Genomic DNA, 12,659 nt, shown 5'->3' on the forward strand with positions numbered 1-12,659 from the left:
TCCTTTTTTTTTTTTTTTTTTTTTGAGACAGAGTCTTGCTCTGTCGCACAGGCTGGAGTGCTGTGGCGCAATCTCGGCTCACTGCAACCTCCGCCTCCCGGGCTCAAGCGATTCTTGTGCCTCAGCCTCCCGGGTAGCTGGGATTACAGGTGCCCGCCACCACGTCTGGCTAATTTTTGTATTTTTATTAGAGACGGGGTTTCACCATGTTGGCCAAGCTGGTCTCGAACTCCCGACCTTAGGTAATCCGCCCGCCTCGGCCCCCCAAAGTGCTGTGATTACAGGATGTGCCACCGCGCCTGGCCCACACATCCTTCTGATGTACAGCAGGCACAGCCCCTTCTGCACATACGACACCCCTGGCAGGGACACAGCGTTCCTCAGACGTCCCTCTGCACTCACCAGCTAGTGTTACCACATCCCACATCCCAGCACCCACGCCCACGGCAGCACACAGAAACGTGGACACACACACACACCCCAACGTGACGAATGTGTTTATGGATGAGCTAGAAGGTAACCATGAAAAAGGTCCAAGGAAAGAACACTGCCAGTGTGCACTGCAGAAATAGTGGTGGTGAGAAGAGAGGGAGTAAAGCATCCTTGCTAGCAAGGTTATCATCTTCTCCAGAATCTTGCCTTTGTTCATCCCACTCTCCCTTCTTGGAAATCCTCCCTCTTTTCCCTGCCACCCCTGTCTCCAAAGGATAACTCTTTAAGGCCTAGCTGGCGTCAACTCTAAAACCTCTGCCAGCCACGCCTACTCACCAAACTTTCCTTGGAATCACCTGGAATCTTACCGCCTGCACCAGTTGTGTGGTATGCTAAGAACACACTGCCAACTACCAACTGTCACCGGTTACCTTTTCACAGGCATATGTCCTGTTCCCTTGAATAGACTGTCAGTTCCTTGTGGGCACCAGACCTTGTACTTTGCATCTAAATACTGAGCACCCAACATGTTGCCATGCATATAGTAGGACCTTAAGTAAATCATTTCTAGACTGAAGGACATCATGGGGCAGCCAATGTTAGTCCAGTGGCTTTCCAACTTTAGCAGGCACCAGAATCAACTGGAAGGCTTGTTAAACCAGATTGCTGGGGCCAGGCACAGTGGCACATGCCTATAATCCCAGTACTTTGGGAGGCTGAAGCTGGCAGATCACCTGAGGTCAGGAGTTCGAGACCAGCCTGACCAACATGGTGAAACCCCATCTCTACTAAAAATACAAAAATTAGCAGGGCATGGTGGTGTCCACCTGTAGTCCCAGCTACTCAAGAGGCTGAGCCAGGAGAATCGCTTGAACCTGGGAAGCGGAGGTTGCAGTGAGCCAACATGGAACCACTGCACTCCAGATTGGGCCACAGAGCCAGACTCTGTTTCAAACAAAACGAAACAGATTGCTGGGCCTCAACCTCTGAGTTTCTGATTCAGTAGGTTTTTCTTTTTCTTTCTTTCTTTTTTTTTTTTAAGACGGAGTCTTGCTCTTGTCGCCCAGGCTGGAGTGCAATAGCATGATCTCGGCACACTGCAACCTCCTCCTGGGTTCAAGTGATTCTCCTGCCTCAGCCTCCTGAGTAGCTAGGATTACAGGCGCCCGCCACCATGCCCAGCTAATTTTTGTATTTTTAGTAGAGACGGGGTTTCACCATGTTGGCCAGGCTGGTCTCGAGCTCCTGACCTCAGGTGATCCACCTACGTCAGCTTCCTAAAGTGCTGGGATTACAGGCATGAACTACTGCACCTGGCCTGTTTCAGTAGGTTTCCTTTTTTTTTGTGACAGAGTCTCGCTCTGTTGCCCAGGCTGGAGTGCACTGGCGCAGTCTCAGCTCACTGCAACCTGCACCTCCCGGATTCACACCATTCTCCTGCCTCAGCCTCCTGAGTAGCTGGGACTACAGGCACCTGCCACCATGCCGGGCTACTTTTTTGTATTTTTAGTAGAGACAGGGTTTCACCGTGTTAGCCAGGATGGTCTCTATCTCCTGACCTCGTGATCTGCCCGCCTTGGCCTCCCAAAGTGCTGGGATTACAGGCGTGAGCCACCGTGCCCAGCCGATTCAGTAGGTTTCTAATAGAGCCCCAAAATTTGCATTTCTACCAAGTTTCCAGGTGATGCTGCTGGTCTCGCGCTATAGCAGATCTATAATCCTCTTGGTTTCAACTACAGCCGTAAATTTCGGCTACTAGGATTTAGTCATCTTGAGGTCCAAAATAGTACTAGACCTGGTCAGAAGTTATGGAGGCAGCGGGATGAGGGAGAGGAACTGGAGCCAAATATGCGGAATGAATGATAGTAGAAAATAATTGTTCGCAATAAAATAACGAGATAATGGCTCCTGGTAATGGTGCCACCACGCCCAGCTAAGTTTTGTATTTTTAGTAGGGACACGGTTGGACCATGTTGGCCAGGTTGGTCACGAACTCCTGACCTCAGGTGATCCGCCAGCCACGGCCTCCCAAAATGCTGGGACTATAGGCATAAGCCACCATGCCCAGCTCCAGCATTCTGTTTTAACAAGCCTTCCACTTAATTTTGGTGCCTGCTAAAGTTGGAAAACACACCCAGCCTCATATAAAGTCTTCATCAACCTTTGATCTAATAGTTTTAACAGTCATTGTTTAACAACTAGGTGAAAGGTTGATGCAGACTTTATATGGATGGATCAGGTTGCCATTATATGAACTTACTGATGAATCTTTTCTACTGTTTTGAGATAGGGTCTTGCTCTGTTGCCCAGGCTGGAGTGCAGTGGTGCAACCTCAGCTCACTGCAGCCTCTGCTTCCCTCTGCTTGCTGAGCTCAAGCGATTCTCCTGCCTCAGCCTCCTGAGTAGCTGGGACCACAGGCCTGAACCAAACGTGGCTAATTCTTGTATTTTTTGGAGTGACAGGGTTTTGCCATGTCACCTAGTCTGGTGTCAAACTCCTGGGCTCTAGTGACTCACCCGCCGCAGCCTCCCAAAATGCTGGGATTACAGGCATGAGTCACTGCACCAGCCGAGAGTATTTATTTATTATTTATTTTATGTTGTTGAGATGGAGTCTTGCTCTGTTGCCCAGGCTGGAGTGCAGTGGCATGATCTCGGCTCACTGCAGCCTCCGCCTCCCAGGTTCAAGTAGTTCTCCTGCCTCAGCCTCCTAAGTAGCTGTGAGTACAGGCGTGTGCCACCATGCCTGGCTAACTTTTTTTCTTTTTTTTTTGAGACGGAGTTTCGCTCTTGTTGCCAAGCTGCAGGGCAATGGTGTGATCTTGGCTCACTGCAAACTCTGCCTCCTGTGTTCAAGTGATTATCTTGCCTCAGCCTCCCAGGTAGCTGGGGTTACAGGCACACGCCACCACGCCCGGCTAATTTTTGTATTTTGAGTAGAGACAAGGTTTCACCATGTTGACCAGGCTGGTCTCATACTCCTGACTTCAGGTGTTCTACCCACCTCGGCCTCCCAAAGTGCTGGGATTACAGGCGTGAGCCACCGCGTCCAGCCAATTTTTGTATTTTTAGTAGAGACACGGTTTCACCATGTTGGTCAGGCTGGTCTCAAACTCCTGACCTCAGGTGATTTGCCCACCTCAGCCTCCCAAAATGCTGGGATTACAGGCGTAAGCCACTGCACTGGGCAGAGACTATAACATATGAAATGCGGTCTTTGTTTATATCTTCATTTTTGAAACTGTTTTTTTGAGACTGTTAGGGAATACTAAATATAAACTAGATTTTGTATGATATGAAGGATTTACTTTTTTTTTTTTGAGATAGGGTCTTGCTTTGTCACCGAGGCTGGAGTGCAGTGGTGCTGTCATGACTCACTGCAACCTCGACCTCCTAGGCTCAAGTGATCCTCCCACCTCAGCCTCCCAAGTAGCTGGGACCACAGGTGCATGCCACCACACCCAGCGAGGATTTATGAAGTTTTTATTGGGTAAGACTGTTTTTTTGTTTCAAAGACTGGGTGTGGTGGCTCATGCCTATAGTCTCAGCACTTTGGTAGGCTGAGGCAGGAGTATTGCTTGTGGCCAGGAATTCAAGACCAGACCGGGCAACGTAGGAAGACCCTGTTCTACAAAAAAAAAATTTTTTTAATTAGCTGGGTGTGGTGGCACCTATAGTCCTAGCGATGCAGCGGCGGGAGAATGGCTTGACCCCAGGAATGTGAGGCTGCAGCAAGCTGTTTGCACCACTGCACCCCAGCCTCAGTGACAGAATGAGACTTTGTCGCTAAAAAGAATTTTTTTTTTTTTTTGAGACGGAGTTTCGCTCATGTCGCCCAGGTTGGAGTGCAATGGTGCAATCTCAGCTCACTGCAACCTCCACCTCCCGGGTTCAAGCTATTCTCCTGCCTCAGCCTCCTAAGTAGCAGGGATTACAGGTGCCCACCACCACGCCTAGCTAATTTTTGTACTTTTAGTAGAGACGGGGTTTCGCCATGTTGTCCAGGATGGTCTCAAACTCCTGACCTCAGGTGATCCGCCTGCCTCAGCCTCCAAAAGTTCTGGGATCACAGGAGTGAGCCACTGCACCTGGCAAAAGAATAATTTTTTTTTTTTCACTTTGTCATCCAGTCTGGAGTGCAGTGGCGTGATCTCGGCTCACTGCAACCTCTGCCTCCCGGGTTCACGCCATTCTCCTGCCTCAGCCTCTTGAGTAGCTGGGATTATAGGCACCCGCTACCATGCCCAGCTAAGTTTTTGTATTTTTAGTAGAGACAGGGTTTCACTGTGTTAGCCAGGATGGCCTGGACCTCCTGACCTCGTGATCCACCCGCCTCGGCCTCCCAAAGTGCTGGGATTACAGGCGTGAGCCACTGCACCCGGCCATTGTTTCTTTTCTAGGATCACATCAAAGATACCACATTACATTTATTTTTATGTATGTATGTATGTATGTATGTATGTATGTATGTATGTATGTATTTTTTGAGACAGAGTCTCGCTCTGTCGCCTAGGCTGGAATGCAGTGGTGCAATCTCAGCTCACTGCAACCTCCACCTTCCAGGTTCAAGAGATTCTCCTGCCTCAGTCTCCTGTGTAGCTGACATTACAGGCACCCACCACCATGTCCTGTTAATTTTCGTATTTTTTGTAGAGACAGCGTTTCACCATGTTGGCCAGGCTGGTTTCGAACTCCTGATCTCAAGTGATCCGCCAGCCTTGGGCTCCCAAAGTGCTAGGATTGCAGGCATGAGCCGTCACGCTGGGCCTTTATTTATTTTTGAGACAGGGTCTCCTCTTGCCCAGGCTGGAGTGCAGTGGCACAATCACAGTTTACCACAGCTTCAACCTCCTGGGCTCGAGCTGTCCTCCTACCTTAGCCACCCAAATAGCTGGAACCACAGGTGTGTGCCATCAGGCTTGGCTAATTTTTTATTTTTATTTTCGTAGAGACAGAGTCCTGCCATCTTGCCCAGGCTGGTCTTGAACTCCCAGCCTCAAAGGATCCTCCATCTCGGCCTACCAAAGTGTTGGGATTACTGGTGTGAGCCACTGTGCCAGACCTACATTACATTTAGTTGTCAAGTCCCCTTAGGCGCCTCTTGGCTATAACAATTTCGTAGACTTTTTATATTTTTGATGGCTTTTACAGCTTGGAGTAATACTGGTAGGGTGTTTTGTAGAATGCCCCACAGTTGGAGGCCTGGCATGGTGGCTCATGTGTGTAATCCCAACACTTTGGGAGGCCAAGGCTGGTGGATCACTTGAGGTCAGGAATTTGAGATCAGCCTGGCCAACATGCTGAAACCTTGTCTCCACTAAAAACACAAAAAAATTAGCCAGTGGTGGCACATGTCTGTAACCCAGCTACTTGGAAGGCTGAGGCAGGAGGATCCCTTGAATCTGGGAGGTGGAGGTTGCTGAGATTGCGTCATTGCACTCCAGCCTGAGCAACAGAGTGAGATTCTGTCTCAAAAAAAAAAAAAAAAAAAAAAAAAAAAAAGGAATGCCTCTCAATTAGAATTTGTCTGATGTTTCTCTCATGATTAGACTGGGGTTATAGGTTTTTGAGATGAAGACCACAGGTTACCCTGCCAATTTTATTACAACCTGTTAAGGGTACCTACTATCAACATGTCTTATCACTAGTGGTATTAACCTTAATCACCGGCTGAGGTAATGTTTGTCAACTTTCTCTACTGTAAAGTTACTCTTTCACCCCTGCTTTTCATACTGCACTCTTTGGAAGGAAGTCACTATGTGCAGATCACAATGAGTGGGCAGTCGTGCTCTGCCTCCATGTGGGTGGAGCGCCTACATACATTATTTGGAATTCTTCTGCATGGAAGAGGTCTGTGTTCCCCATTGATTGATTGATTGATTATTATTATTTTGAGACAGAGTCTGGCTCTGTTACCCAGGCTGGAGTTCAATGGCGCGATCTCAGCTCACTGAAACCTCTGCCTCTCTTTTATGGCAATTATCCTGCCTCAGCCTCCCAAGTAGCTGGGATTACAGGCACCCACCAATACACCCGGCTAATTTTTTGTATTTTTAGTAGAGACGGGGTTTCACCATGATGGCCAGGCTGGTCTCAAACTCCTGACCTCAGGGGATCCACCCGTGTCAGCCTCCCAAAGTGCTAGGATTACAGGCGTGAGCCACCGCACCCGGCCCCCATTGATTTATTTATTAATATAGATACAGGCTTTTATTCATTGGGTTATGATTTAATACTATTTCATTTTATGTATTTACTTTTTGAGACAGAGTATCGCTCTTTTGCCCAGGCTGGAGTGAAGTGGCGCAATCTTAGCTCACTGCAACTGCCAGCCCCTGGGTTCAGGCGATTCTCCTGCCTCAGCCTCCCAAGTAGCTGGGATTACAGGCATGTGCCACTGCACTCAGCTAATTTTGTATTTTTAGTAGAGATGTGGTTTGGTTTCACCATATTAGCCAGGCTGACCTCGAACTCCTGACCTCAAGTGATCCACCCGCCTCAACCTCCCAAAGTGCTAGGATTACAGGTGTGAGCCACCACACCCAGCCAATACTATTTTATTTTGTTGCTCAAATTTTTTCACCTCTCCAGTGACCTTTTACTATACCCTGTTGGGGTGCGTGTGTGTATTTCCTTACGTTCTGGCATTACAAGAAAGTAAGGAAATAGCTCTTCTTGTGTATTTCCTGCCCCAATCCTAGAACCAGTCATTTCTTCAAGGGCTCTTGAAGAAGTTATTAGAGAATAACTGTTATTGGAGAATGGTATTAGAAACCGAGATCTGGGCCAGGCACAGTGGCTCACACTTGCAATCCCAACACTTTGGGAGGCCTAGATGGGAGGACAGCCAGAGGCCAGGAGTTTGAGATCAGCTTGGTCAACAAAGGGAGACCCTCATCTCTAATAATAATAATAATAATAATAATAATAATATTAAACTAAGATCTGCGTGGTAAGTATGCTCATTGCTACTGGGGTGTCTTGCTTTTTGGCCCTTCTCAACTGTCAGAGTAAGTGAATATATGTATGTATACTACAGTATACACACATATTTATAACTTTCTCTATGTAATCATCTGTATATATGGGTCAGTTTTTTTTTTTTTTTGAGATGGGGTCTCGCTTTGTAGCCCAGGCTGGAGTGCAGTGGCGCAATCTTGGCTCAGTGCCAGCTCCGCCTCCCGGGTTCACGCCATTCTCCTGCCTCAGCCTCCCAAGTAGCTGGGACTACAGGTGCCCACCACCACGCCCAGCTAATTTTTTGTATTTTTAGTAGAGACGGGGTTTCACCGTGTTAGCCAGGACGATCTCAATCTCCTGACCTCGTGATCCACCTGCCTCAGCCTCCAAAAGTGCTGGGATTACAGGCGTGAGCCACCGCGCCTGGCCAGGTCAGTTTTTTTTTTTTAAGTCTACCTGTTACAGATATATGTTATAATATTTACAGCTGAAATTATATGGCTAAGATTTGCTTTTAAAAACTTCAGCAATCCGGCTGGGAGTGGTGGCTCACGCCTGTAATCCCAGCACTTTGGGAGGCTGAGGCAGGCAGATCACCAGGTCAGGAGATCGAGACCATCCTCGCTAACACGGTGAAACCCCGTCTCTACTAAAAATATAAAAAATTAGACGGGCGTGGTGGCGGGCACCTGTAGTCCCAGCTACTCAGGAGGCTGAGGCAGGAGAATGGTGTGAACCCAGGAGGCGGAGCTTGCAGTGAGCCGAGATAGCGCCACTGCACTCCAGCCTGGGCGACAAAGCAAGACTCCGTCTCAAAAAAAAGCAAAAACAAAAACAGAAACAAACTTCAGCAATCTCTGGTTGTCTAGCGGTTAGGAATAAAAGTTGAAGAAAAAAAAAACCTCCAGCAAAACAACAAACTAGGACAATGAAATGCAATTGACTAAGATAATCATTGAAGCAGGATGCCAGGTACACTGGGGATTCACTCATTATACTGTTCTCTCTACTTGCATGTATGTTTGAAATATTCCGCTGGGCACAGTGACTCACGCCTCTAGTCCCAGCACTTTGGGAGGCCGAGGCAGGTGGATCACAAGGTCAGGAGTTCAAGACTAGCCTGGCCAATATGGTGAAACCCCATCTTTACTAAAAATAAAAAAATTAGCTGGGCATGGTGGCATGTGCCTGTAGTCCCAGCTACTCGGGAGGCTGAGGCAGAAGAATCGCTTGAACCAGGAGGCCGAGGTTGCAGTGAGCTGAGATAGCACCACTGCACTCCAGCCTGGGTGACAGAGCAAGACTCAGTCTTAAAAAAAAAAAAAAAAAGAAAGAAAAAGAAATATTCCATAATACAAAATAATATGGCTGGGCGCAGTGGCTCACACCTGTAATCCCAACACTTTGGGAGGCCGAGGTGGGCAGATCACAAGGTCAGGAGTTCGAGACCAGCCTGGCCAACGTGATGAAACCCTGTCTCTGCTAAAAATACAAAAATTAGCTGAGCATGGTGGCACGAGCCTGTAATCCTAGCTACTCAGGAGGCTGAGTCAGGAGAATCGCTTGAGCCTGGGAGGCAGAGGTTGCAGTGAGCTGAGATCGTGCCACTGCACTCCAGCCTGGACAACAGAGCGAGACTCTGTCTCGATAAATAAATATGTACATACATACATACACATATAAAATAAGAAAATAGAGCCAGAAAACCCTCACTGACCAGGCTGCAGTTAAAGAGGGTCAAATAGAGAAACACAGCCAGCCAGATACAAGGCATTAACACACATGCACATACAGGCACACACACAAGCATACATACATACACGCACATGCATACACACACATATACATACAGACGCACACACGCATACACACAGGCACACACACATACACACGTGCCCATACACACACAAAACTCTTCCTCCCACAGCCATCCTTAGGTGAAATTTTGAAGATGAAAGTTTTTCTTCCATGTTTGGACCCATCTGCCCTTTCAGAAACCCCAACCTTATTGCTCTACTGCTTCCTAAATCTGCTTTTGGAGGGAAATCTGATCTTTTGAAATATTTCCTGTGACTGAAAGTCAAAGTGTGGTCTTCTTAGGAATTTACATTTCTGTGTCATCTTTGATGGGGCAAGAAGTCGCATTGTTTCTGGCTTAGGAATTTCAGGCAGTGGGTGTTTGACAGGGACAGCAACAGTCCCCAGCACATGTGGAATTACACATATAGGTAATGTTTCTACCAGTCCCAGAGGTTTCTCTAAGGTGAGGAACACAGTCTGTGGCCTGCCCCATCCCCCCATCCCTTGAGTGGAACTTGCCTACTCTCACCTCTTTTTTTTTTTTTTTTGAGACAAGATCTCGCTCTGTAACCCAGGCTGGAGTGCAGTGGCACCATCTCAGCTCACTGCAGCCTCCACCTCCCGGGCTCAAGTGATCCTCCCACTTCAGTGTCCCAAATAGCTGGGACTACAGGCATGCGCCACCACACCTGGCTAATATTTGTATTTTTGGTAGAGACAGGGTTTCACCGTGTTGGCCAGGCTGGTCTTGAACTCCTGACCTCAGGTGATCTTCCCCCCTCAGCCTCCCAAAGTGCTGTGATTGTAGGTGGGAGCCATCACGCCTGGGCAACTCTTATCTCTTGAGACAGTAGTTGGGAAAGAACAGGTCTTTGGTTATATGACCAGTGAGACTGTCATGATCCTGCAGCTCACCATGGTTTCCTCCTGTTTCCCCCACTCTAGGGGTGGGGCAGAAGGCCTTAACTCTGAAAAAGCTGAAACAGCTGCTTCTTCAGAGTGCTGGAAGTTGGTAGCAGAGTGCCCTGCTTCTGTGGACAATGGTTTTTATCTCCAGGTTTGTCTTCATCTTCTCTGGATCCTTGGCCTCCTTGAACAGTTCTGGGTCATAAAAGGCTGAGAGTGGGCAGAGAGTTATTTTACTAGATTAGTGAAATGCTGTGCCCAACCTAGTCCCATCCATAATAAGGGGCTGCCGCTGGCCCTTCCCCTCACTCAGTCTTCCTCCACCCCTGCGGCCCCTTCTTACTCCTCTGGAATAGAGTATAGCTGCTTCTGGTTCCGTTATAAGGACAGGAACTCCTGGGACAGCTACTCCCGCATTAGGTCAAAAACACTTCCTGTTGATTTTATTAGTTTCCTTCCAAACAATGCATTTATGGAAGAAGAAGAGCTTTTGCAGGCATGCATTTGCACAGGCAGCCAACCTCCTCCAGTCACACACAGACACACACACACCTCCACACCCACACGTACACACTTTCTTCCCATCCGCCCACAAAGCATCAGTCACATTTAGAATTTGCACAAATGCACACCCTCCCTCATACATCACAATGCACACCCTCTTATCCACCTACATGTCTCTTCCACAAAATCACACCTGCTCACATACCCTTAGAAGCACATTCCTGTACTGTGCCCAGAGAGAGAAAGGTGGGGGAGATAAGCAAGGAGAATGGGTTAGAAGGGCTCAGGAGGTCAAACCTCTGTAGGAGCTGAAAAGTCAGAAGACCAGGACCCCCCACTCCTCTCTGCCCTTTTTTTTTTCTTTTTTCTTTTTTTTTTTTGAGATGGAGTCATGCTCTGTCGCCCAGGCTGGAGTGCAATGGCGCAGTCTCGGCTCACTGCAACCTCCGTCTCCCAGGTTCAAGTGGTTCTCCTGCCTCAGCCTCCTGAGTAGCTGGGATTACAGGCAGCCGCCACCACATCCAGCTAATTTTTGTATTTTTAGTAGAGATGAGGTTTCACCATGTTGGCCAGGCTGGTATCGAACTCCTGACCTCATGATCCGCCTGCCTAGGCCTCCCAAAGTGCTGGGATTACAGGTGTGAGTCACAGCTCCCGGCCTCCTCTCTGTCCCTGTAAGTAGAAATACTACGGCTGGGCAAGGTGGCTCATGCCTGTAATCCCAGCACTTTGGGAGGCAAAGATTGCAGTGAGCCGAGATCACACCATTGCACTCCAGCCTCGGTGACAAAGCGGGACTCCGTCTCAAAAAAAAAAAAAAAAAGAAATACTATGAATTGAGAGAGATTTAGAATTAGGGGTAGGGGAAGCAGGAACTCAGGGCCCCCTGTCCCACACAGAAAGTGTGCTGCCCCTGTGACAGTGATGTATCTCAGGCTGGTGGCTGAGGTGGGAAGTTTGTCAAGGCTGTAAGTGGCATCCATCACATGTCCGAGAAGCCCATTTTGACCAGTAGAAAAGGATGGCCTTTAGGGTGGGATTCCCTATCAGCTCAGGAAATGGTGGGGAGGGAATGAAGAGAGATAAGGAAGTAAAAGGCTGGGTTGGGCTCTGGGTCCAACATCCTCTAGAATGAATCTTACTAATGTCAGCCGGAATCAAGAGGAGGAGGCTCCCCTTCACTGGAAACTTGAAGTCCCCCTCAGAGAAAAGGCGGGAGAGAGGGCTTGGAAAAGTGACAAGTGCCCAAGAGCAGCCCAGGCAATTCTGCCTTCGGCCCCAGACTATTGTCTGCCTGCCCTGACTCAGCCCAAACTCAGAAACTGTGGATTCTGGAAAGTAACGAGACTTTTCCTTTGGGAAAGGGTCTGAAGCTGACCCACAGTGCTCAAGAAAATTGGCAGAGAGGCCAGGCACAGTGGCTCACACCTGTAATCCCAGTATTTTGGGATGCTGAGGTGGGCGGATTACCTAAGGTCAGGAGTTTGAGATCAGCCTGGCCAACATGGTGAAACCCTGTCTCCACTAATAATACAAAAATGAGCCGAACATGGTGGTGGGCACCTGTAATCCCAGCTACTCATGAGGCTGTGGCAGGAGAATCGCTTGAACCCATGAGGTGGAGGCTGCAGTCAGCCAAGATCACACCATTGCACTCCAGCCTGGACGACAAGAGTGAAACTTCATCTAAAAAAAAAAAAAAAAAAAAGAAGAAGAAAAGAAGAAGAGGAAGAGGAAGAAGCAGAGAAGAATAGGAGGAGGAGGAGGAGGAGGGCGAAGGGGAAGTGGAAGGGGAAGGGGAAAGAGAGGGAGAGGGAGAAGAAGAAGAAGAAGAAGAAAGGAAGAAGAAGGAAGAAGGAAGAAGAACATAATTGGCAGAGAGCTCAGTGAAACAGAGACAGAGGAGACGGAAGTGAGCCACACACTCTGCGTCCTCGCCTCACCAGGAAACTACTAAAGTTCCTGGGGAAGCAAAGTAGAATTTCATAAGAACAAAATGGATGGAGAGGAGAAAACCTATGGTGGCTGTGAAGGCCCTGATGCCACGTATGTCAAAT

Source organism: Gorilla gorilla, chromosome 16 (assembly GCF_029281585.2).
Source record: "Gorilla gorilla gorilla isolate KB3781 chromosome 16, NHGRI_mGorGor1-v2.1_pri, whole genome shotgun sequence".
Lineage (NCBI taxonomy): Eukaryota > Metazoa > Chordata > Mammalia > Primates > Hominidae > Gorilla > Gorilla gorilla.